The 24,779-nt window shown below is 19.6% G+C and overlaps 1 protein-coding gene across 3 annotated transcripts in view; it reads left to right on the forward strand.

The window, feature by feature from the left end:
* LOC108000099 (mucin-12-like) overlaps window positions 1–24,779 on the forward strand; it is a 112,803-nt gene that overhangs the window by 12,185 nt on the left and 75,839 nt on the right. The window contains exon 2 of one of the 3 annotated variants that reach the window (XM_062073534.1): window positions 18,065–18,215. The exons of the other annotated variants lie outside the window; for them this stretch is intronic. The gene's annotated coding sequence lies outside the window, so the exon portion shown is untranslated. The remainder of the gene's footprint in view (window positions 1–18,064; window positions 18,216–24,779) is intronic. 3 annotated transcript variants of the gene reach the window in all.

Genomic DNA, 24,779 nt, shown 5'->3' on the forward strand with positions numbered 1-24,779 from the left:
AAAAACATAAAATGAATCTTTCGAAATACAAAATTGTATTAAATTTTTCGAAAGAAACGTTTCTTCATAAAAGGATGATAGAAGTAAACCAAAAGAATAAACAGAAAAAAATTGTTTCCTTGTTTTCGAAGAATAGAAATGAAAAGAAACAAAATAGAAATAAATGAATAAACAGAAATGGGAAGTTCACTGTTGCAACAGTATTCGAACTTTTCTTTATCTTTTGTCTGCTTGGTTTGGCGCAGGAACTTTCTCTATTCTATATAAAAAAACAAAAAAAGCGAACGATAACTCGAATACTCAGCGAGAAACACCGTTTCTGTCCACTTTACGTAATTGTTCGGTCACCTGTCTAAAGGAGACACATTCCTTTTTTGTCGTTTATTTTGCCAACCTATTGTACCACGAAGTGCTAATAGAAACGCGTTTAAATCTTAAAGCAAAGAATGCGCAAAAGTTGCTTTTTACGCACATTATCGAGAATTTGTTATATGTTAAGTTAGACTTGGATTTTCCATTCCTTTCAATGAGTTGAAAAACATGATCCTCTTTGAAAATTAATTCAATTTTTAACTTTCAGGTAAATTATAATGTTTCTTGAAATTTTGAAAATTTTGTTTTGAAAAATTTGTGATATTTTTTAAATATTTTAGACAGTAATCCATTTCATTTAATCTTCATAACGTAATTTCAAGTTAAATAATGAAGTTTAACTATATTTCAATTTCTTTTTATTATATTAATAATAAATAAATATATTATATTATAAATATATTATATTATATTGTTTGTATTCTAATCATAAATTCAAAAGATATTTTTAAAAATTATATTTTTAGAATATTTTATATATTGATTACATAATATTAATATGCGTAAATCATATTTTTTATCTTTATTCTTTGTACAAATAAAATTATTCAAATTGTGGTATCATGCAAGCTTGATATTATCTAGTAGATTCAGATTATTTTTTTTCTTTTCTTTGATTCAAAAAGAAAATAATAACTTAAATTCTTTTATATCTAATAAATAAATTAACGAAAAAATTATATAACATTTATTCAAGATTATAATAAAAATGTAATATTTAAGATATATGTATACTTGATATTATAAAGAAAAAGATAATTGACAATATTGCTTAAGATTTTTTGAGAATATAATGAAAATATAATTTTTTTTTAAAAAGTTTAAAAATTTTAAGATATTTTGCTTTTCTTTATAGTATTTTTTAAAGTTAAAAATTACTTAAATAGATTTTTTAAAAAAAGAACATCTTGAGATTTTATATTCAAATCAAATAAAAAAATTTGGTTATTTTGTTATAATGATTATTTGATAAATTCACTTACAATATTTGCACGTAAAATTCGATCGATCAAGAATCAATAGAGTGACATTTTCGTGATATTTGAGTCACAAATTTAAATTATATAAGTAAAAGAACATAAAAAATAAAAAATGTATCATACATATATTATATTTATAATAATAAGTATCATTGACATGTATATTTTATTATTATAATTGAAAATAAAATTTTGTTAAACATTTTTATTAATTAGATATTTAATTTATATTTATATTTAATTATAAATTAATAATTTTATTAATTATATATTTAGAATTGAATATATCAATATTTATAATAATTAATGCGTAAATTATAAAAACATTGATTATATAAGTTATAAATTGAGCATTAGATTAATGTGTAATAATTCAATTATTGTATAAATAATTAATATATTATTTTTATCTAATATTAAATAAATATATAAAAATTTACATTAGAATAATTAATCATTTCACTTTTTAATTATATCAATAAATTAATAAATTGAAGATAAATTATCCGAATAAATAAATAAAAATAAGAAAAAAATATGTGGTACATAAGAAGAAATAATTTTAAGTATCTATCTCAAATAAATATTAAAATTCCATTTACATGATGTATAAATATTATTCTCGATTATGCAATAACATTGATAATTAAATAGAATATATAAAAAATAATAATAAATAATAATTTTTTTCCTTATAATTAAATAAAGAAAAATATATTATAATAAATTATTTAAAAAAAATATAAACTAAATATAAAATATAAAAAATAATATTTTTATATTATACAGTATTATATTTTATTGGTTAAATATTGTTTAGAATTCAAATTTTTTTCGAATTTAAGTATATAAAAAAGTATATAAGAATTAATATAAGAATTAAATTTAAGCTATTTGTATTCTATTATAAAAAATATTTCCCGACAAAATTATATATAAAATTAAAATAAAAAAGTGGTGAAAATTTGAAATTTAATTTGATGTATTTAACGATTTTTTAACCAAAAAAAAGAAATTGCTTTATGTATAATCTATTATATTCTACATATATAAAAATTTTTATTAAAATCAGATTTTTCAAAATAGATAAATTCCGATAATTTTTTTATAAAATAGCGTATGAAAACTTTTATAACTATACAAATTTAATGCTGATATGGGATTTCTAAAATTTAAAAAATGAAAGATATTAGAACTTTCAATTAAAGTTAAGAGGCAAATTATATTACGGAAATCGAAATGAATTTGCAACAAAATAATATGAAAATAAGATAATATTTAATAAAAAAAGATTATTTCATAATAAAAATAAAAATAAAAATCAAAATCGTTGATTGGATCGAGTAATGATTGTTTATTAGAAATAAAGAATGAAATGATGGGGAGTGCATTGCTATCGAAGGCTATCGAACAGAAGTTGATAGGATCGCATTTAATATATACTGAGTGAAGAGATTTCAGACTTAACCAAGGACGATAATTCGAAAGTGTCACGGTCATCGCGAATCAGTGTCCTTACCACGATGACGTTAATCACATTTCCTGCTGGTTTCCCAGTCATAGTAATCTCGACTTCGCTTTTTGCTTTTATTATAGTTCGATTACTTCAGAAATGTCGCAAGGAAAGTAGCAGTGAATGTAAATTCCTGTTTTCTATTTTTTATGAGAATTTTTATTTTAGTTTTTATATCAGAAATATCTTCATCTATGAACAATTTTTGTAATAAGAAATAAATTAATTAGAAATAAAAATGTTTATACAATTAAAATTGTAATTATAATATTAATTAAAGTGATAATATAAATTAAAATGATTATTATTAAAATATGAGTGTTAAATATGCATGATTAAAAAAATCACTTTCATAAAATTTAATAATAATTGCGATAAATGAAATTCAAAATATAAACTGTTACATCTAACACTCAATTAACAAAGATAAAAATATGATTTGCTTAGTAAATAGTATTGATTAGTATTATTATATATTATTGTTATTGATAATACATAATTATAATAAATATAAAAATTTATTAGAAATTAATTTGATGAAATAAAACGATTTTTTACACGAGTATAATATAACATAATACATATTGTACAATATAATTTTTATTATATTATATATATATATATATATAATATATATATATAATATAATATATATATATATATATATATATATATATATATATATGTATACATGTGTATTTTTGCATATATTTTCAAAATATGCAAAATACATATTATGCAAATAATGCAAAATAAAGAAATATATTTTTAGAATTTTTTAATTACAAGACATTTTTCTTCTAAATCTTTCGTCCAAATTCTATTGTTTTTTTTATCTATTTTCAATCAAAATATGCATTTGCAAAAAAATCCTATTTTATATAATCCATTTCAGATTTCATGTATTTTTATTTTTGATAAATGGAATTTATTTTATAATGAGAAATATATTTTTATATTGTATTTTATTATAATTATAATATTAATTGAGGTCATCAATATTATCATCATATCGATAATTATTGAATTTAAATTTAATATAATTTTATTATATTATTTTTTTTTATATTATTTGTCTATTACTTTTATTATGATTTAATTTAATATTATCTGTTATTTTATCCACAAATACTACTTTAATATTACGAAAAATATTTCGTATTTATAAAAATAAAATATTTGAAGATTTTCATTGATTTTGATGGTAAATGTTTTTTCCAAAATATTTTCTATGAAATATTATATTATATTAATCATCAATTCATGAAATATAAGTATATTTTCCATATATAATATCATTCATAATTATTTTATACTTTATTTTATTTGAAAAACTAACTAAGTATTTACTATCATTAATACATGCAATTTTTTAAATTAATTATTTATTTAAAGAATAAATCTTTATTATCGCATTGCCTATTATAATTATACATATTATTTCAAATTTACAATTTAAACGCGATTATAATATATAATCATGGTTAATAAATTGCAAATTGATATTTTCTATTGAGATAAGTGAATTATAAGAAACAATAGATCTTATTTGTCAACAGAGAAATAGATTTTATACAAAAGAAAAATATTAAAATTTTTTATATATGGATAAAAATATGGGAAGACTTGGTTCATGAAAGTGGACACGTGAGTATCACTCTCTCAATGTCCGAATGCTTCAGGCGATGAAAGTTTGCATTCCCTCGTATCGAGTCTTCGGACCAGGTCCTAATTTCACGAATGTGAACTCATCCGTAGGCTAAGAAAAACATCTCTGTCTGTTTCTTTTTTCTGCTTTTCTTTATTACTTCCCTCTATAATTTGATTTTTATTGACCTACAAATTCTTGAGAAATCGTAAAGATTCTTTAATTGTAGTCTTAATCTGTTCAGAAATGTTAACACATATATGTGCGTTTAGTTTTTTTTTTTAATTAAAATTATTCTAAATAAAAAAAATGAAAACAAAGAATTTATTTCATAGAAATTTTTTAATAATAAAAACAAAATATTGATAATATTTTATTTTACTTAATAATTATTGCTTTGATAGTATTAAATATAATAATGTTTATGTCTTATAGTGTTTCTGAAGAGATTAATTTCTTTATATTCTTTCTGAATTTTATATTCTGAATTTTAGGTATTTTTATTATAAATATAAAAATGAGATAGAAAATAGAATACGTTATATAATTGTTAATAAAATTGTAATGTTAATAAAATAGAATATGTTGATATAATTTTGCATTGATAATATACTTTTATGTTATTTTTTATATAGAATAATATTATATAGAAGAATTATATAGAAAATTAAAATTAACATTTCACTCAATTTTGCATTGATCACATTTTTAGTTACTCTTATTGTTACTTTATTTTATTATCTTTATTGTTTTTGTAATTTTATTAACGTTTTTACTACTAAAATTAGGCTATATAATTTTATCTTCTGGTTAGAATCGGATAAAATGGTGAAAGAGAACCAAATTTCATTCTCTAATTTATATTATAATTTTTTTTTATTTATTTTTTTATTTATTTTGTCAAATTTTATTAATACATTTTATTAAATTGTTGAATTATTTATTAAATGGTATTTTTTAATTATTCAAAATTTTTAAATTTTTTTAATTTAAAAATTAAAAATTTTTTTAATTTATATTGTAATCATTAAAATAACGATCATTAAAATAATGTACGAATATGAATTGTATAAATTAGAAATATATATAGAAATGTATATACAAATTTATCTTATCTTCTATGTCAAAATTTATATTTTTAATAATTTCAAAAAGTAGTTTATAAGAAATGGTAAAAATTTATTTATTTAATATTATAATTTAGCTTGCGATTTTCGTACTATTGTTTATCGTTATATCCTAAAGTATACAATTATATCTATATTTTACAATAATTTAAATTAAAAATAATAATTCAACTTAAAATAATAATTATTATATTTCAGATAAAATCAAAATATAAATAAAAAATTGGAAATATTAAAAATTTTAATTTCATATAAAAATTAAAAATAGAGATAAGAAAATTATTAGAAAATTAATTTCTAAGGAATAAAGAAAGAAGATAAATTAACAAATTTTTCCAATTGCTTTATTATTTTTATTTTATATATAAAATAGATTCTTTATTTTGTATTATAATTATTGACTATGATATCGATATAAAAATTAAAGTTGTCAAATTGTACGATAATATATAATATTATAATAATATATAATAATATGTAATGTATATAATATAATATATAATATAATATATAATATATATGTATAATATATAATATAATAATATAATAATATATTATAAAGGTCGCAAAGATGTCACGTTGTATTAGTTCACTTTTTCCAAATCAATTATAGAACGAGAGGAAGATATTTATGATGGAATTTGCTTGAGGACAAATCGATCAATGTTAACGGACTATCAATACGTGTCTTGCATGTCCGTTGACTAAACAAAGGCATACAACAAAGGATGCGTCGTAATAATAGGGCTTGTGCTCGATTCAGATTGGTTTTGCTCGATCGGTGACCCAGATTTTTGCATAATCTTATGCAATTGTGTTAAACAAAAGGCCTTCCTAACGGGTCGTTACGTGATATCACTGGTAAAGGTGGTCGCTTCCTTATCTTTGAATGGCGATACGAGCGTGCAACGATTCTTGTCTACAAAAATTCAAGTTCATGGTATCTCGTGTAGAATTTGGAAAAATTATTTCTATTTGAATTTTTAATTTTATAATGATTCTAATACATTGCAAATTTTAAAATATTATTAATGTTTACAGAAATCAGTCATATTTTACGAAACTTTAATTAATAAATTGTATTTATTAAAATCAACAATAATTTTATTTTATATGAATGTTATGAATATGTAAATCATAATAGATTATATATAGAGTAATTTTTTTATTGATGGAATATTACTTCGAGAGTGGAATCAATCTTTGAAATATTGGTATTATTCTCCTTTCGTTTTTAAAATATAAATTCATAATGGAATATGAAATAAAATGAAATTTTAAACTATAAAATAATTAGATTTTAATATTCCATTGCTATAAAAAATATTTCAGGAAAAAGTTATGTATAAAATATAAAAAATTAGTGAATTTGAAAATTGATTTCATGCATTCAACAAGATTTTTCATTAAAAAATAAAGTAATCCATACACAATCCATTATATATATATATATATACACATAAATATAATTTTTATTAAAATTAAATTTTTAAAAGATGGTTGAATTTTACTAATAACTTTATTTACTAACATATAAAATAACATATAAAATTTTTATCATCATATATATAATTCTTTATATATTCTATAATGTATTATATGTAATTTTTATTTCGTTAATAAATTATATTATAATAAACATGTGTTCCTTTTCTCATATTACTTTCTTCTATTTTATTCTTTATTGTATTAAAAATATATATATTTAATAATTTTGTTAAAAAATTTTGTTAAAAGATTATCTAAATTATTAGAATTTTAATTTAATTTAATTTAATAATTTAATTTTCACATTATAATAAAATTATAATATAAAATATATAAAACTTGAAACTTATTAATTCGTTAATATTAGTTACATATTATTATTTAATAAATCATTTTGTTCTTTATTACAGAAACGTTAGACATTGTTCAATTTTCTCCGTCCCATTTTCGTTATCTGATTGAAAATAAATATCGAGCGCTATAATTATCCTTTTTCTTTCAACATTTTTTTCTAACATTTTTCATACTCCTCAATTAATTATCACAGTAGTATGAAAAACGAACATTATACCAATCGATATTCAATCAGACGAAAGCATTTATATTCTACACTTTAGCTGTCAGATAATAATAAAAATAATAAATACAACAAAATACAATAAAATAAATAAGTTTTCAGTTTGCTAGTATCTACTTAAATTCCGTTGATCCTTTCTTGACAACTCATCAACAATTTTAAACCTTTCACATTAAAAATCTCAAATCTTCTTAGAAACTCGTGCTATTTTTCGTTCGAATAAGATGAAAACTTTCCCTGTATGTGAATAAATAAATAAATTAAATACGTAGTTCAAACAGGTACATTAAAGGCCAACATTTTCGTTCGAGTTCCACATGGAAACGGAATCAATAGAAAGTTTTCGAGGTCGTAGCTGTTGAAGAGGTAACGAAAAATCAGAATTCACTCTGAGTCCTTGATTTTTGAGGCCATACGCGAAACACGTAAATAGATTTCTAGCTTAAAATTTTTGTTTCTTTACACAAAACTAGTTCTGAGACAAGAGAATGAATCAGAATCAATCGAACGAATGTATGGTTGCGACATAATGTTAAAGAAAATTACGAAATTTGTTACGATCATGTTACAGCAATGCTCTGTGTCATAACATTATCTTATTTATTATTTATTATTTATTAATTGTATAAGAAATGAATAATGGACATTAAACAGGAATAATTATCTGATTGAAAAAGAAAAGAAAAAAATAATGTAGATCAAAGATTTTTAATTAATGTTATATATGCCATTGATGGAGTATGATACATGATATGTGAATATATGGCCACCTTGTATAATTATAATAAAATATATAATATAAAAATTAATAATATAATATAATAATATAAATATAAAATTGTACAAAATTTCTTTTGTTTAAATTTTTCAAGAAAAAAAAGATTCTAAAAAATATTTTATTATCTTGTATTTAGTTAAAATTATTTTATAAAATCTATTTTTTTAAATAAATTTTCAATATATAAATAAAAATAGTTTTAGCTAGTTTTCCTGCAGCTTTCTTTAGCAATCAATTTCTGATTCATTATGATCACTAAAAAATATTAAAAAAAATCGTTCGTACTATTCTCTTTTGTTTATGTATTAACATTTATAAAAAAACATTTATAAAAATTCCCATTGCCTTTTGTCAAGAAAAATATGTGCATGTAATTAAATCCACGTTATTCAAAAATTGATTATTATTAAAATATATTGATATCACGTCATATGAAATCACATATTATATCATTTTGCATAGTATAGCGCGTGATATCATGATTAGAAAACATATTTTATCACATCAAAATAGTAATAAGTATTTAACACACATCGTTTATTGTTAATAACGTAGTATAAACTTTAACCAGTACTTTCTTCTTTTTCCTCTTCCGTCTTCTTGTTCACCATTTTCTATTACAATACGTATATCTTTGAAATGAAATGAATCTTTGTTCAGAATATGTTTTTATTTTTTATCTTTTTTTTTGAATTAGTGATTGAATGCCATTTTTTTTTTGTTTAAAATAAGAAAATATATTGAATTTTAATTAAATTTTAATTCTTTGAGATAAATATAACAAAATTATAAGATATTATATATAAATAAGTAATTTAGATAATTAATTTAACTTAACCGTAAACCGTAATTCTTTTAATTGCGATGAATATGATATGATAAATCTTGATATGATAAATTTTTATAATAATGATAAAATTTATAAAATTTAGATTAATTTAGATGAATAAAATAAATATAAGAAAAAATTTGAATAAACATAATTTAGAAAAATTAATTTCGAAAAAAAATTACAATATTCTGATAAATATCATATATATTTCAAGATAATATTAATTTATATTGTTTCATTTTTGAATTCTTTTATTTTTTTGAAAGAAGAATGAATAGTATTGAATAATATGGTGTGCTTTTATACACATAATAATGACAATAATATAAGTAATAAATAATATAATATAATTATAATTTGTTGCTAAATTTAATACAACGAAATTGCATCGATTATGATATCGCGAATACCTTGCATAATTTCACATGATATAAATTTAAAATAAAATAAAAATAAAATAAAAATCTTTATATTTAAAAAAAAACAATAAATTAACGAATCATAAACATCAGATACAAAATGAATCTTTCTCGTTTCACGAAAATATTCATGTAATATTTTCTTTTTACACAAGTCAAAGAAAATGTTTTCAAACTTCAAAGAAAGTGTAAAACTAAAAATGAACACGAAATTAAAACTAGTGAAATCCATCAATTTTCTCGAACAATGCTTTTTTCGATTGCTCTTAGCAAACGATTCGCTCTTAGCAAAAAAGCAGTGGTCGATCATGAAGATACTGAAATATCGAAAACCATGGACCGAAAGAGGTATAGAGGTGGAAGGCGAGAGATTCTTTTTCATTGACGGAGAAAGTAAGAAAAGAAATTCAAGTGGTTCTCGCGATGCAGAAATTCTCTATAACTCAATTTCACAATCGTTCGTTAGATAATAAACGAACACTGTCGGATATATTCGTGCGTATACGCAAAAAGAAAAAAAAATCTGGTCACACTTGGCCGATTTTATGTATTGAACTCAGTAGAAACTGAATAGTTTCATTTTTTTACAAATTTCTCAATTTTATTACTCGGATATAAAATTAAATGAGATGAAGTTGAATGCATTACAAATAAATAGGAATGTGAGCGAAAATTTATATTGTACATTGTGAATATATTTAAAGAGGAAAGATTCTATATCTTTGACTTGATTTTTAGAAAAAAACGTTAGACATTTTTGAAATCGGCAATTCATTTGACATTAGAATTACAATAAATAAAATATTGCAATTAAGTAGATTTAAATTCAATATTTTGTTGTATTTATTAATTATAAAATTACTTTATTATATTAATGTAATTTATTATTTATCATTTTATAATTGAAAGAATTTTAATTGCTTAATTTTAATGATAATAAATATTAAAATAATTTTTAGCGATAATTTATCGAGATAAAGAGGATACAATTATAAAATTAAAGTAATATTTTTAGAAAATAACAGGAATAGTAATAATTTTAAGCAGAATAATTTAAATTTATAATTGAATAGAAAGTGGAAATAACTTTAAACAGAATAATTTAAATTTATAATTGAATATTTTGCAATAATTTTTTTTGTGAAATTTATTTTTATGTTAAATTCTTTTTAACATTGAAGAATATTTAATAGATATTGCTCAATATTTATTTTAATATTATTTTAAATATTTTAAATATATATCACAGAATCATATTCCAAAAAAGAATACTAAATTTTAAATAAAATGCATAAAGAACTTTTTTCCATAATTTTTAAAATTTTGAATTCTCAATTTAATTTCAAGATAATTTTAAAGATAAAGCAAATATAGAATCTCTTATTAAATATTATATGCACCAATACATATTTTCGTTCAGAAAATTCTAAAAAATATCTCGAAACATTTCAAATAATTATCTATAATAACTATATAATTCAAATAATTATATAATAATTATTCCAAATCAAGAAATCTAACAAGTTAAACGAAAATCGAGATAAATTATTATTCACCAGATGATATTAAATGAAATGGTTCCTTTCGAATAATCTGTGACACTATCTTGCATAGTCTAGTTTATATCCCATTCAATTTTAAAGCGATTAGATTTCTAGAAAAAAAATTATCACAAATTAACTGAAATAATGATGGAAAAATCCAAGAATTTCAAGAATTTCAAGAAAGAATGCAAGAATTTAAGAAATTAATTCCTCCATTGATGGATTTTTTCAAAGAAATTAATAATAATAAGATTTAACGTAATTATCAAAATTTCGATCGAAGATTAGACTGAGTACATTATTGTTTTTTGTTTTTTTGAAAATGTTTTCTTTAAAATATATACGTTCATGTCTGTTCATATATCCTGTTCATGTTTCCGTATAAGCCGTGTTTGCATGGTGGTCAGTTTCCTCGATCACCATACATAGATTTCGATCATGGATAAATTTAGAACACTACGCTACTATGTCGAAATTGAATTCGAGTAAATTGAATAGTATTTTTTCCTAATTTAGTATCAATATCTAAATTGTATTTATTAAAAGAACATCAATATTTTATTTTCATATTAAAAGACATAAACATATAATTTAATAATTTGTGATAATTTATCATCATAATTTGATTAAATTAGAAATAAGAAATGTTAATCTCACTCAAAAAAAAAATTTATATATTCGTGTTTTATATATTTTCGTCTTTTAAATTATATATATAGAATAGTAATCGAAATGAATCATACTTACATATTTCAATGATATCTTATTATTTTTAAAATTTTATATACTTTATATATATTTATATTCAGTGTCTTCTGTTAGTCTTTTAATAGAAACTTATCAACATATTAAATATATTTTATTTTAGAAATATAATTGTAAAATAATAATTTGTTATTGTCAATTTCAATTTGTAATTTATTAATTTTGCAAAATTATCCAAGATATTTAAACACATGTATTAGTCTTAATATCTTAGTTTTAATATTGATAAATAATAATTTCCTAACACTAGAATAATTAAATCTATTAAAATAACGGATTTCATATTTTTTGTTTTAACGAAATCATTGAGAATATGAAAATGAGAATATGAATATGAAAAAAATTTGATAAACTTATTATTGTAATTTATTAAAATACAAATATATACCTATTTTATTAGTGTTAAATAAAAGTGTTAAATATTCATCATTTATACTTTCTTTTGTCACATCAAAAAATTCATCTCACATAATAATTTAATGAATAAATAAATATATCGTCTTCTTATATCCTAGAAATCCGTATTTTCATACTATCATTCAAGACCGCTATCTGTCGATAGTTGTCATTTTCCTGTTACTTGGCTATGCAACAAATAATCGCTTTCGACTCACACGATCAAGGCTGGCTAGAAAGGAAGAAGAACGCGATTTCATTAGATTATTGCTTTCGAGCTATCCGGGCTAAGAAAGATAGACAAGATCCTACATCCACGTATGCATAATACCGTTGGTTTTATGATCAGATGTTTTAATGAAACGTTGACGGACAATAGATAGGCCGATGTCCTTCGTTTTAAGTCATCATCATTTACCGTTTCAACGAGGTCTTCGTCATCCGCTTTCTGTCATCTTTCTTCTTTCTTCTCCGCCTTGTGTTTTCTTTTTCTTCTTTTATTTCAAGTTGTGTAATTAAATAGTGATGCAGATTTAATCACCATCGGTGTTTATTTATGATGTCAATGCAGAGATTCAAAGAAAAGGAAATTCTTATTTGTGTATATACGTTAATGGAAAGGATTTTTTTTCTTCTCATTCTCGAAATAGAAAAATCGGATGAGCTTTATTTAATCCATTAATTAAATTAAATTTTAATTTTGAGAATAATTTTAATAAAATTATGTGATATTATGAATTTATATAACTCGAAGTAAATTTATACGTTTTTATTGCGAAATTTTTGAATTAGTTATAACATAAAAATGATAATATTAAGCGATTTGCAAATTTTTATCGAATATCGTAAGAGTGTATTAACTCATCCGTAACTAAACAATAAAAATATCTCCGATGATATAAAACACGGAAGACATTATCGATCCTAGAGATATCGAATTGTTGCGTCAAAGATATTTTTACGTAAGAAGAAAGTAAGATAAATGATCGGTGTGCAGTAGTTAGATCGTAAAGATTACTCACTTTGTAATTATAATAGATGTCCTTACATTCCTCTGATCGTAGATTAATGGAGTTGTGATTGAGAATTTTCATATTTTCTTTGCTATGATGCAACCCTGAAATTCTTGTTCTTTCCTTTATTTTTATTTAAAAAAAATTTTTCTCGTTTGCGGTTTTGATTTTTGATTGTTATATTATGAATTTAATTATAATAATGATTTTATCAATTAAAGAAAAACTAAATTATTAATTAATTAATTTTAAAAATCAAAAATTACTGAAAAAATCGGTAATAATCTAAATATCATTCAATTCCACTTTTCATTCAATAATTTTATGATTAATTATTGACAATTACGATAATAATAATAAAAAAAAGAGAAAAATCACATATTGTCTAAAATACAAAATGGCGAAAATATATTTATAATTTCGTATACGAAATAGTATTTGAAATCTCTTTAGATAGCAAACTCGTGCCATGAATCAGTATATTGCATCCAGTTGCGATCGTTTTTAACAAGTAGAAAAAAATATCTAGGTTTTTTTGAGTTCTAGATCGCATTTGTTTTAATTAATATAATATAATAATGATATTTTGAAGTTTGACAATTTTTCAATAATATTTGAATGATTTTAATTGTGACAATCTTAATTAAAAATTATAATATACTATGTAGCTATATATGAAAATTATGAATGATAATTAAAATCTTTTTAGAATTTAGCATGGAAAAATAATCAAAATCGAATAATAAAATACATTAATTTAAATGTTTCCACACATATGAAATGTTAAATTAGTATAATAAAAAAACATGATTTAAATTTCGATAAAGAATATACATATATATATGTATGTATGTATATAAACAGATTTTTTTAAGAAACTACTATGCATTTTCCTAGTTGAAAATATGTTTTAATGCAACATAAACAAAAAATTAATTCATTAAGCATTAAGTAATTATTATATTTGTCTTATTGTTTTTAAATAAATTCATTATTATGCATTTTAAAATAAAAAATTCATATGAAGGGAAAAATTAAATTGACTTCTTTATATCCTTTTAATTAAAGACATTATTATCGAATCTCTTATAATAAATTCATATAAATTAAAAATTTCGATTGCATTTGTCTATAATTTTAATTTCTTTCTTGTTATCGAAATTTTAAGATGAATATAAGAGACGATATCAGTGTAGTTTTCTTACGCAATAGATGTAGAAAGTTGTTTATCATATGTGGGCAATGGCGCGTTCAAATGATGTAAAGAAAGAAATTCTGAGAACAAAAATTTTAGTGAAAGACAACGAATTTAAATTCTTAAAAGATTAATAAAAGATATGCTTCTTATAGCTGAATGAAATTATAAAAAATCGATAATTTGAGGTTATTTAATTATTTAAAGATCTTTGAAAATAATCTTTAAAAATTTAATGTTTTGTAAAAACAAATTTATATGTTGTTTGAAAATAGAGATAAAAATTTCAGAAATTGATAATATTATGATTGCAATATAATCAATTTATTCAAAAAATTTATATATATATAAATTTTAATATGAATTTATATATTGTTTAAAAATGAAAATAAAAATTTCGGAAATTGATAATATTACAATTGCATTATTAATTTATGTATTAAAGAACATTATTATTAAAGTAAAGTTATTGAACTAAATTCATGATTTACAAAAAAGAATTCTTGCAATAAAAGAATTTTTGATAAATAAATTTGATAGAAAATGAAATCAAATGAAAAGTAAATTTAACTAGAATTTTAAATTCAAGTAAATTAAAAAAACGAATTATATTTAATGAAAACTATCAATATAATATACATAATATATTTTAAATATACGTATATAATAAATATATAAATATTTTTAAATATTTGAAAAAAATTTTTCATGTAGAATTATTTATAATTTAATATTCCATAAAAAAAGAAAATTATTGAAGTTATTATTAGTTTTGCAAAAAATTTTATAAAAAAAATTTAATAATTTATAACATATTATTATTAACTTGCAAATATTATTATAACATATTACTATAACTTGCAATTTTTCAATCATTTTATAAGAGATTTCAAGTGCTTTGAGTAACTGTAACATTCGCAAGTGATCATGGAAGATTGCTAATTAAACCATATAAGTGATCGATTCTGTACACGATCATGTAATACGGTATGTAATTATATTTTTTTTGACTCACTCGATTTTCATTAGATGACATAAGTATCTGGTTGTGGTAATCTGGTAGTTCGAGTTAAAATAACATGCAATACGGGCATTTTGTAATCGGACAACATTGCTAAAATGTTGATGGTTAACACTTTAAAGTTGAGTCTGATAGCGGTAGAAAATTAAGTGTTGACAAGTTAGAAAAGTGTTAAAATAAATATTAAAATTTTTTGATATAGTACGTTTATGCATTTTTGGAAATAGATATTAGATGATACAATAAATTTTTATAAATTATAAATAAATTTTATAAATTTTTTATTTTAAAATTATTAAAATATTTTATTTTGCAATTATAGTGATATTATTTTAATAATATCATTATAATTTTTGTTTATAATGTTGTTTATAATGTTTGTTTTGTCTTGGATAATTTAATTTAATTTTCATATTAATTTAATTAAAAGGAAATTATAAATAAATTTTATAAATTTTTTATTTTGAAATTATTAAAATATTTTATTTGTTATTAAATATATTATTTGTTATAAAATATTTTTTTTGCTATTATAATGATATTATTAAAATAATATCACTATAATTTTTGTTTATAATGTTGTTTATAATGTTTGTTTTGTCTTAAATAATTTAATTTAATTTTCATATTAATTTAATTAAAAGGAAATGACTATTTTTGTAAAAAAATGTTGACAATGTAAATATATTCTAAAACTTAGAAAATAAAATTGAATTCTAGAAATTTAGAAATTTTATCGAAAATATTTTTATAATACTGTAAAATACTTTAATACTTTAAAATATTTTGAAATACTTTAAAATAAAATAGATAATGATAAAAATAAAAATATTCTTAAATGTAATAAAAATTTGAAAAAAAGTGGTATCTCAATATCAATATTAAAAAAATTAAAATAAAAAAATATTGTTTGATAATTTAAACGATTTATTTCTGTTATTTCAGGGAAATTTCTAGAAAAAGTATTGATTTTGATTGTGATTTTTCAAGTTTCGTCGTAACTTTTCAATGTATATCTTTTCAGATTATATTGCATTAGATAAAATAATTAATAATTAAATGTGTTTAGAATAGACAGATTAAAAATAAACTTTCTATTATTTTATTTTAATGGTAATTTCAAATATTAAAAATTAAAAAAATTTTAAATTACATCCGATTGACTATTTTCATGTCACAAAATGATTATTTTGATTATAACGAATATCTTTTTTTTTAATTCTCTCAATATATCTTCTTATAAAACAATGATTAATTTTTTAAAAATAAAAAACTGAAAAATTGATAAAATATAAATTTAAGATTTAGAGATAATCCACAGAATTTAATAATTGAATGATTTAATATTATAGAAATGATTGAATATTATAGAATGATTTAATATTATAGAAATAACAAATTGTTAAAATTTGATAAAAAATATTTATTTTTATTTTTAATATATATATTTATTATAAATAAACTTTATTATGAATAATATATTGTTTTCAACAGCGAAATATTTTAATTTAAAAATTTGATCCAATTTAATTTAACTTCTAAGGAAAAGTTAATGTTATTATTCGCATAAAACTTTCTAATGTGAATCTTCTTAATATTATGCAGTTTTTTTTTACTTTGCTATAAACTGCAGATACGGAATAAATAACGTGTATCAGCAATCACAGGACTCTTCTATTGCTCGAAAATTTCTAACGGTATGTTTGGAATTTTCACGGTACAGCGAAGAAATTCCTATTTGCCTGCATTCTCATGCATTATAGACAAGCCGATATTATATATAATTTTCGTTTTTTCTTTTTATTTCTATCAATTGAACGATTTGCTTCGAGCCAAAATAAATTATACAAAAAAACAAAAAAAAAACAATTAAGATTTTTATCGTTAGAATAAAAGAGAGAAAACAAAAATAGAATTTTAAAAAAATTTACCAAAATAATATATCTCTTCAATTTATAATCGTTTTATATTATATTTATATTTATTTTTATTTATATTTATTTATATTTATATATTTTTAATGCGATAGATTAAAAATAAAATTTATATATATATATATATATATATATATATATATATATATAATGTATATATATATATATATATATATATATATATATATATACATTAATATACATTAATTGTGCAAATTTTGTAATTTTTCCATTTAATAATTAAATAGACTTATTCTGAGATGAAATTCATTTTATTAGCATAATGGAATGCACCAAGTGTTTTTTTTATTATGAAAAGTATCAAGAAAAATTACAAATATATATATATATTAATTGTGCAAATTTTGCAATTTTTCTTTTTATTTTTTATTAAAAATAATCGATACAAAACACAAACAAGGAATTACGATTCTAAATAGAAATACCTGACATTTCACGTAGAAATCCACATGGGCGTATGTTGGTACGCTTGCATATTTGCCAACCTACGTGTCACGTGCTTTCAGCCCACTTCATGTTTTCTTGGTGATGCATTGCGCGATGCAATCATTGTCATTGTCCATTGTGGTGTGTACATGGTCATCTGAGCAAAGTAAGTATCTCAGATAATTTTTACTAGCACAACTTTTACTACTAAATAATCGTTCTATCTCTTGATTATGTATATATGCTTTTTCTATTTTAAATTTCGTGTTCTTTTCATTCTTCGTATTTAAGTTCCTTTTATTTGATTGAATGTAATATTATGTGAAAATAACTCATTTAAAAAGTTATATAATAAATTTTATTTATTTTCTTTCGGTTTCTTTAAGAATAATATTTTATAATAAATATATAAATATGTTTTATAATTAACAATATTTGTGTAATATTCAATTTTTTAAATTTTGTATATTTTCCCTATTACTACATTCAATTTATTTTGTTTTTTTAAGAATAATAATTTATAAAAGTGAAGTATATATTAGAACTATTTTTATTTTTTCAATTTTGTATTCTTTCATTGCTATTTTGTTTAAATTCATTATATTTCTTTAATATTTTATAAAATATAATTTTGTGCATTCTTTTAAATAATATAATAAATTTTATGCAATTTTTATTCTTTTAATAAAAAAAATAATGAAAATATTTTTACTTTTTAAATTTCACACTCTTTTGTTTTATAACCATATTAAAATTAATTTTATTTGAACCTAATATTTTCGAACATGAATCATATAATAATAATATAAGTAATAAAAATATTAATATAATATTATATTATATTATATAATTATATAATTATTGTGTTTTAATTATTCATTTAATAATAATTTTATATATTTTAAAATTAGTAAAAGTAAAAATTAAATTTGAATAAAATTAAAAATGATTCATTATTCATTAAAATGAAATAATATAATTGAACAATTTTATTTTTGTATTGTATATAATATTAATGTGATTATCTATAATATTAGTGTGAATATCTTTCATTCAAAACAACAAAATATTTTTTTTTTATATTATTTTTCAAAATTAAAGATTTTAATTTTTTTACTTTTTTCATTTCTATAGGAGTAAAAATGATAATATTTAAATAATTGTCGTATTTATTTTATCTTATCTTATTAAAGAAATAATAAAATCGAAATTGATTTTCTTAAAGGAATCTTCATACAATATACATTTAAAATGAAAAAAAAAAGATAGAAGAGCTTTCGTTGAATCTATTTTTAAAAAAAATAGATTCATTTGACAAAAATTGCAGAAAACTCAGGAAAAACGGGAATTACAACGGCTTTTTTCGAGCAAATTCCCGGAACGTAGGTTTCAATGCACATTTTTACATTCGACCTACTGCGACCGCAATTAGTGTCGGCGCATTGCTACGGCGCATTTCTACATTTTAAACGCGTTATGTAATTCATATGCTTACCGTTATTTTGTCAATTAATTACCGATTTTAAAAAACAGAAAAAAGAAATCAGATACAAATTTGAATTTAAATTAATGTACAACACATATCGTATATGAGGTGTAACAGTATAAATACTTTGTTATTTTTAGAATTATATATTATAAAATTATATTTCTTATTATAAAAATAGATTATTAATATAATGTGTAATAACTTTAATTCGTAATTTTAACACAAATTCGATAATGTTATGATATAATAACGAAATAATTAAAACGAAGTATAATAAATAATAAGATCAAATTAAATTTAAGATGTATCCTAAGAGATTCTAAACTACTACATCTAAACTACTACAACAACTATATAATTAAATGTATTACTTACTGGAACGAAAATTTTCAAGATTATTTATTTATAAATTCATTATGTATTATTTCAACTGTAATGCAATTATAATCTACCTATTATATCGAAGTTCAGTATATTTTTTTAAAAAACATTATAAATTTAACTTCAATTTCATGTAACATTAATATTTTATTTTATTTTTAATGATATAAATATGATATAAATATGATGAATAGTTAAATAATTAAGTTTTAAATATATTTAAAGATACAATAACAATTGTTTTTTGACAACTTTCAAAATCTGTTCGAAATGTATATTTGTATATTTTCTAATTTGAATAAATAAAAACCAAAGTAACTATTAAATTAAAAATCTTTAATTTCAAATAGCGGCACTTTTAACATTAATTTTTCACCGTTACTTAGTTCCGTCAATAAAATATTCGTTATAGAAACATAAAAGAACATTATACAAAATAAATGTGAACAATATACAAAATAAATAAAATCTCATATAGATTTTCTAAATTTATATCAAATTCTAATAATGAATAATGAATTACATGTTTGAAAATAGAATGTCAAATATAAAATTTGAATATTTTTGAAAGCATTAGATATGCTTCTTTTCTTGACCACATTCTTTTATAATTAATACATTATAATTTAATATGTTAATAGTTATATTTTTAAATTTTTGACTAATTACAATAATATATATTTACAATATAATATATACTTACAAAAAGTTGTATGTATTTTATAATAATTAATTATTTTTAAATTTTACAAAAATACATTCAATTATAATATTATATGTAAATTTGTAATTTTTGCCATTTCTATTTGTAACATATAATTTTTTTTTAATTTCAACCAAAAAATAATTAATATACATTATAACAATATATAGTTATAAGCGTTCGTAAATATTTACGAACAAAACCAATTATGTCATTTTTTTTTATTTTATAATACAGAGATTTTTAAATTTATTTAATATATATTATTAAATTTATTATATATAGAAAATCATAATATTTTTAAAAAATACATCCTATTTTTTTTAATTTTGAAAATGAATTAATTTTGAAAAATGATAAAATATAATATAATATAATATATATAATAAATAATATATAATATATAATTTTATTCATATATATAAATAATAAAAAATAGATATTTGATAAAGATGGAAACAAAATAATTGTTGACATAATTTGGTTAAACTTAACGTTATAAGCTTTTGAAAATTTTAAAAGTTTAAGTTAAAATATGTTTAAGTTTAAGTTAAAATTATAATTATAATAATTATTTTTATTTTTATCATTACTAAATTTTTTTTTTCATTATTTATATCTATTTTATAAAATTAATTTTATTCTAGTATTATTTTTTTTAGAATTCTATAATAATTCTTTCTTCGATACATTTTACAAATGAATTCCAATAACATTTTGTTTGAATTCTACTGACCCAATCACATGTAAAAATTGTACAATGTATTCTCATCGATCATGTAAGGCATTGATCGGTATTCCGAACAATCCACATGCGCTCGCAAGCGCACAGTAACATAGTGAACCGATCCAGAATCTACTCAGCGTCTCGACGTCATTTTCGAAATGAAGTCAAACCTGTTTTCATCACATCTCATTTATCACAATTCGATACCTATATTTTTTCACACGCATTTTATTTGAGGAAAATTATTAACGAAGAAATTCAAATCTAATATATAATAACTTAACTCTTTCTTTGCTTAATATTATATGACAATATTTTATTACAAAATATTAAATAATTAAATAATAAATATATTTCTTTTAAATGAATCATTTGATTTCAAATTTTAGCACATTATATTTTTTTAAGAAGATTGTAAAAATATATTGTTTTTTTTAATAATAATAATTGATTAAAAAAGAAAAAGATTTTATAATTTGCATATACCAAAATTTTTCAAATTTTTCAATATTTATTGTTTAGCACAAAATATTAAATTTATGAAAAGAATTATTTGTTTTTAATTGATATAATTGATTTATTAAAATAAAAATTCGAATAATAATTTAATTTTAGAATTTTTAATTTTATTTTATATTTTATTTGATATAAATTATGGATAGAAGCAATTGCTTATGATTATGATGAGAAATAATAGAAGATAACTGAAAATTAAATTAAAAATATGTAAGAATTTAACTAGAATTGTTATAATTAATTATGATCAAAAAATTAAGTTCCTTCTTTTTTTAATTTATTTTCTTTCTATTGTTAATATAATATTGTCAATATAAATTAAATTCTTCATCTTTTAACTTTTTATTTAATTTTATATCATACTGACTCTTATCTATATATTTATGTATCTTATAAAATATATTTTAAAATGAAAATTAAAGTAAAATTCTATCATAATAACATAACTAAATATTCTATACTATAATAACTATAATTTTTTTTTATCTAAATTATTATTTTATTCAATTATTATTCTTATACACATTATAATTCTAATGTTTAAATAACGTTCATAGATATCTTTAATCTGAAAATAAAAATCTTTTATCTGAAAATAAAAATATTCGGACCGTTTAACACTATTAACTATGTGGTGTATAATGATATTTAACATGAAATTTCTTATACAGCATGTAATTTGGTATCGATTGTACGGCAGTTTGTTATAATACATTGCTTAAAATTTCCTGTTGACCCAGTATGAAAACGGTGTCGACCAAGACTCGAGTTTCCACGCATTCGTAGAATTCTCTTAGGTTAGTGGATGCAGGTTTTATTATCCACGATAATTGTGGTAATAATTTATCCACGAAAACTATATGCTCGCATTAGATGAATATCATTGCGCTCTTACTGCTAATTATCATTAGGGGAAATGGGCAAAGATTTTATGTTCTAATTTCCCTTGCTACGAAACACTCGATAATTTTATACATGTTTCGAATGTTGAATGTTGACTATCCCGTCTTAACCTGTTATTGCTATTTTCCATCTTTAACGTGATATTTCTCTAGATAGGAGAATATACATGTATCTAATAGAAATGAGAAAGAATGGAATTTTTTATTTTAAAAATATGATTTTATTGAAGGAGAAAAAATATTTTTAAATTTATTGATATATTCTATGAAAAATTGAATCTTATATTTAGTTCAATAAATGATAAATAATAATTGAACTTAATAATTAATAATAATAATAATAATAACAATAATAATAGTTAATAGATAACCAATAATTTAATAATTTAATAAAATAATTTAATTTATAATAATTAACTAAGTAATGAAATTAATAATCTTAGTTAAATGACTAAAATCATCTTATTTAGTTATTTTAAATAACACTAATCTTCATAATACTGAAATCATAATGTAATTAAATACTATGAGATGTAATTATATCTTATATTATAGCTCTTTTTATTATAATTGTTATTAAATATACATGTAAATATTTTAAATAAGATAATAAATATATTACATCATAAATTTAAATATTTTTAGAATATAAAAATATAATTAATTATATTTTTATACATATATTATTGCATTACAATGATAATCAGTAATTTGATGTATTCTAAATCTAAAATTTCAAACTATTTCAATTTTATTTATTTAGAAAAATGCAGATTTTTTTTAACAAATGTATTAAATTTTGAATGAGTTTTGAATGTAACTTTATAAAATTGAATATTTCATTATGCAATGATTTATTAATATTTCAAATTTTTGATATTATGACTAAAATTTTTTTATAAACTTATTAAGTATTTTAAAGATTATTAAAAATATTAATTTTATATATCATTCTTCATAATTATTCTTTTCTATGGAAAAATGTACTTGTAAAATTTTTCTATAAAAATTTTTCAATTAACTAATCTATCAACACGTATAACGTTTCTCCTCTCTGTTCTAGAAAGTGGTTAACATTTTGATTCTGTTTATATTATGATGCGATCGCTTAATGGTGGGGACGAAAACCTGTCACGAGTTTTGTGTTATGTTGTGTTCTTTTCCCACATAATGTCATACACATAGAATGACAAGGTAATAATATACTTTAGCATGTTAAATTCATATCTATAATCGGTGCACCCCAACATTGAAGATGATTCACATAAGTTGGAACAATAAGATAATTTAACCTAGTTTTAACTTGTCTCTTTCGGTTTATGTATAATTAGTATATATACAATATCGTTGGAACAAGCTAATTGTAAAAGTACAACAATGTTGCTTATATAAAAGCAATTAAACGATCATAGCGCGCTGATACTTATTTTTTAATCCTTTCGCATCAAAATCATTCAATTAAAAAAAAATTCATTTAATTTTTTTAATTGAATATAATTTCGTAAGTGTAATAGTAGAAATATAATAGTAAATATAATAGTAGAAATATAATTTATAAACAAATTACAAAAAAAAGAATTAAAATTTTTGAAAATGAAAACATAATAAAAAGATTATTTAAAAAATAACAAAAAAATTCTTTTTAATATGATATAATTTTATATAATAATTTATAAGCCAAAAGATCGCATTTTTGGAAATCACAATCAATTTAAATTAAAAAACAATTTTAATATTCATTCATTCATTTTTATAATATATCGATATATTGATATGAAAAAATCAAAGGATTTAAAATATCATTGTAAATTTTAACAATATTACTGTCAATAATATTATTGTTGATATTATTGATCTTTTGTAGATTCCTTTAAATTAGAATTTAATATTTTTTATTATATAACTATTATAAAAAATTATTCTATATATATATTTTGTATCTATTATATATTTACATATTTATACAAATAATCATTTGATCTCTCGATAAGTTTTTTTTTCCGAAGTTTTTA

This window comes from Apis cerana, linkage group LG4 (genome assembly GCF_029169275.1).
Source record: "Apis cerana isolate GH-2021 linkage group LG4, AcerK_1.0, whole genome shotgun sequence".
Classification (NCBI taxonomy): domain Eukaryota; kingdom Metazoa; phylum Arthropoda; class Insecta; order Hymenoptera; family Apidae; genus Apis; species Apis cerana.